The sequence below is a fragment of the Oryx dammah genome, unplaced genomic scaffold (assembly GCF_014754425.2).
Source record: "Oryx dammah isolate SB20612 unplaced genomic scaffold, SCBI_Odam_1.1 HiC_scaffold_11072, whole genome shotgun sequence".
NCBI lineage: Eukaryota > Metazoa > Chordata > Mammalia > Artiodactyla > Bovidae > Oryx > Oryx dammah.
In genome coordinates this window covers 3,524,180-3,528,650 of record NW_024080466.1, presented here as the reverse complement: position 1 = coordinate 3,528,650, position 4,471 = coordinate 3,524,180, and the positions used below count along the sequence as shown (strand labels likewise).

The 4,471-nt window shown below is 37.9% G+C and overlaps 1 pseudogene; it reads right to left on the bottom strand.

Annotated features, from left to right (window-relative positions):
- Nucleotides 1-1,140: 1,140 nt before the first annotated feature.
- On the bottom strand, nt 1,141-3,937 carry LOC120860423 (annotated as a pseudogene).
- Between the last annotated feature and the right edge of the window lie 534 nt (nt 3,938-4,471).

The window sequence follows — 4,471 nt, the reverse complement described above, 5'->3', positions numbered from 1 at the left end:
ACAGATTCTAGTGAGAGGGATTCTGGGAAGTGGATGGACACAAAGTGTCTGCTTTCGACCTTTCCCGAACTCTTCTGGTTGGTGGTGGCTTATTAGTTCCATATTCCTTATCAGGATCTCCTGTCATAAAACAACTCATGCAAATGGTTACTATGGTGTCTGGCCAGGGTGAGCAGTTTCAATCAGTGTGCTTCCCCTAACAAAAAGACCACAGGTAAAGATAATCAAAAGATTCCCTCTCCAAATCCTTAATACTCCCCTGTATCCACACCCCGAGAGAGTTACAAGGATCACAGCAAAACCATATCCATGACCCTAGGTGCATTTCTAAATGACAAGACAGAAATTATAAAACTTTTATAGATTTCACTTGACTAAATTACTTATATAAAGGAAATGAGGACAAAGTATAACATTTAAAACTTTCAAAATTCTAGGGCAGCAAATAACAATAAGCTTAATACTTACATGCAATTTTTAGTAAGTCACTTAAAAGGCAATAATCTATAATGACAATACGTTCACCCACTTGGATTTTACAGTGCTACCTAAATACGTGTATGATTCTCTCACCACAGCTGTCTGCTGTAGAAATGGAAGGCACCAACGAGTACTGACATCAGCTTGGCCATTGTGTGTTTCTGAAGTGGGGACCGTTCTGACAATGACTTTTCATCTTGTTCAGTGGGAGGGACTGCCATGACCTTGCAGAAGGATGAATGCACAAGAAAAAAAGTGATTCGACATCCAGCTCTAAGGAGGGAGTTAAGTAAAAACACCCTATATTTTAGCTAATCTCTTGAATTCATAAGTACATTTCAACAATTCTCAAATTGCAACTAAGTGAGACACTTTACAGAGAAGGAGTTTTGTAAACAAAATATAATTAAATGATATAAAATGCTGTTTTTCACAGACCATAAAATTTTGCTCTGTTGAAGCTGGTCAAATCACATTTGCTTCTACTTCCAAAAGATTTCTCTTGATTATAGGGGGATCTTTTTTGTGAATACAAAATGAAAGTTTAAATTATTTTGCAGTCATCACCTTTAATTATGTCCTCCTGGCCTTATATAGCAATTAAATAGTTTTTTTTTCCAGAATTTCATTACTTTTTATTATACACCAACTATATTTAGTTCTTTACAAAGAAAATGCTAAGAAAATTATAACCACATGTTATATGGTTTTAAAATCATAATTCCAGATTTTTTTACACATAAGATGGAATGGTCCAGCAGCTCTATCCACTGTCACAGACTTTAGTTCCATTCAATGATATGGCACATCCTGCAAAATTAACTAGTCGCACACAAAAAAATGTCTCAATTACAGTAAAAATGTACACACAATAAAGGTAATTTACAATGACAAATAAGGAATGTAATTCTCTTGGCTGTGCTTCAGAAATTTAGGGTAATAGCCTTAGTCAAGGCACAAAGCAGGAAAAGGTGAGCACAGCTGTTTCTAGGAGTGGGCAAGGTATGTACAATCACTGATGAGGTATGCATGCACGCAAAGGATTTAAAACTGCTCAGTCTTGCTAAGAAAACTGAACTGAGTTAAAAGGAAATGCTGTGGCTTCCCCTTACTATTCACCTCTGGATCAAGTCCACAATCTTACTTCATCATATAGAAAATAAAATTGGCAAGGATCTCCAAAAGTAACTCACTGTCTGGGTAAATGAAACAAAATGCTTCACTATTCCCAAATCTTGGTTGTGCCTCCTGACTAGAAGCATCTTGTAGACAAAAGAGTGTTTCACAAAATTGAAATGTCATTCAGGTGAAGGGACAAGACATTTTCCACAGACACAAGATTTCAAACTTTCAAATGGCCCTTACAGCTGAACCGTTATGTTACAGTAGCGAGGGTTCTGGGGATCCTTCAGCAGCAAATGCTGGTTTAAAGGGCACGGGGTCTCTTCGGGTTGATTTGCTTGCTGGCCTGTTCTTCTTCTTGCAGAGCTGCACCAAAAGATTTCACTTTATCCCGCAGTTCAATTAAAATGTCTATTTTTTGCTTAAGAATAGCTTCAAGTTGCGTGGCGTATGAATCCACATCATAGTCTACTTCTTCAGTCATCTCTAGGAGAGCCTTTTCATCTTCTAACCATCTGATAGATTCCTGGAATACTGCCCTGTGCTCTTCTACAACTTGTTCTTCCATTTCTACCGTTTGTGAGACAGCTTCGTGGAAAGTAAACAACTGTGGGGAAACCTCTTCTTCATTCTGTTCACAAAGAAGTTTTAGATCATCCCTCTGAGGGGAACTGCTCACACCCCACTGTGCCTCTAAGTCATCAATCTGATTTGGGGGGTGGTGCATTATTGGATGGACGTCACCAGCAGCAGTTGGATCTACAGTCAGTTCTTTAACCCTATTTGCATATCTTAATGTATTGAGGGTATTTTCACAGGATGCCATTCCTGGAGAGATTGTGGCAATCATGCAGGTACGAGAGTTTTCACCTATGGATGAATCTCTTAACACCTGAGTGAGTTTACTTGCTCGGAAAGGAGTATGAGGTTTATTTCTACCTAAGGCTCTGATGCACTGCTTGAGTGCTAAAAGGCTTTTATTAATTTCAGCGCCTTCAAGCCTACTTTGCCTGTCTGCACTGGAAGTGTCAGCCCCTCTTTCATTTCCAGCCAAATCGATGAGAGAAAATTTGCCACGTAGTTTTCCTTTCCTTCTAAGGATAATCTGAAACACCGCATGGCTCCGAGATGAATGTGCATTTGCAGATGTCTGACCGGACGTTCTGCAACTGTTGCCTATGTCAATGAGTTTTAGTACATCTTCAACACACTTGACCTCCCGTTCCTGTAATCCCACCACTTGAACCTGCTGTTTTCCATCTTCAAGCACTCTTAATTTTGTTTTCCTATTTAGCAAGTCAAACACTTTACCACTATAAATTTCAAAAAAGGTTGCATACACTTGAAGTTCCAACTTCTTATAGTTTGGCTTCTTTAGCATTAAAAATACATCCCGAGCTGCTAATGCATAAATTCCTTTAGAACAATCTTGGTTCTTTCCTGAAAAGTCACCTCCCATTGTATGAGTCTTTCCACTTCTGGTCTGCCCATAAGCAAAGCATGTAGCCATTCCCCTCTCAAATATAGTTTCCACTAGTGGTCTAGCTGTAAACCTGTAAACAGTTTCATTAGGAGCTGAGTCATCAAAGGCATAATCGAAACGAAATGTTTGGTTTTCTAGGTACCTTGTTAAATCTACTTTTTGTTTTGGTTCATGTACCGTCACAACATCTTTACTAGGGATTGTGATTACATCAAGATCTTTCATTTGAGTTTCTTTTTTATTGAGTGGTCATTTTCTTACACAAACACATATCCTGTGTTCATCAATAGGATCTGCTGTGGTTAACGGTCTATAATCCAAACTGCCTCTAAAGTCTCTGATCATACACATAATTTCATAATTTGGGTTTGTAGCATCAACATCCTGGGCTCTTTTTTCTCTAAGTACTTGCTGTTGCAGTCTCCTTTTTTCTCGTTTTTCTTGCAATTTCTCTACCTCTTTCACACAATTAGATTTTCTACGTGCATTCTGTTGTGCAGAGGAAGACTGTTCAGGAAGCTGACTAGGCCATGCACGTGCAGAACGAACCACTCTATTATCTCTTGGAGGAGGCTTATTCTTAATAAAAGCAACAGTCCATCGATTCTTTACAATTTTGTTTACTTTGGCTGAGGATGTTGGAGGTGGGGGTGTCTCTGGACTGGGCTCAATTTCTTCATCTGGTACAAGGTCAGGGTTAAGTGAAAAAATGCTCTCCAGGTCAATCTCTTTGCCTTTTGTATCTCCATTTTCTATCCACTCAACAGTTACACTTCCGTTATCTTCATTTAAAGATGTTACCATTGCTTGATGTATTCGGCCATCGCTCAGCTTGATCTCCACATAAATCCCGATCTGTTTTTTTTTTTTTTTAATGATATCTCAGATAGACTTTATAATTCTTCCATCTCTTTCAGTGTTCACACAAATTCATTTAACTTGCTGAGAGTTGGTCTTCCTTATTTAAATAGCAGTCTCATGTCTGATTGAAATTCTTTCTACTCCTTCCCTGAAATCCCTCCCTGATCATAGCATCTTGGAATGGAATGAAAAAGACAGGAGCTTCTGGCATACGTTTCTTCCTGCTCCTTCTCTAATTTAACCTCTGAAGTTGAGACAGTGCTCAAGGTCAATTCTATGGAAATTAGTTGGCTTAAAATCAGTTTGCCAAAAACCAATTCTCCCAAAAATCAGTTTGCCAAAGAGTTAATTGAGTGAATAATCTATTTCTCTAAACTGTATATATGATTTTATAATTCATATTAAATGCTAAATTTTCATAGATTTGAGGTTTTTATGAAGATTATTTGAATGACTTTCATTTTTTTCTTCTTTTATATCATTTTAAGCTTACCTATCATGTATTGTTTTGCAGAAACAATACAT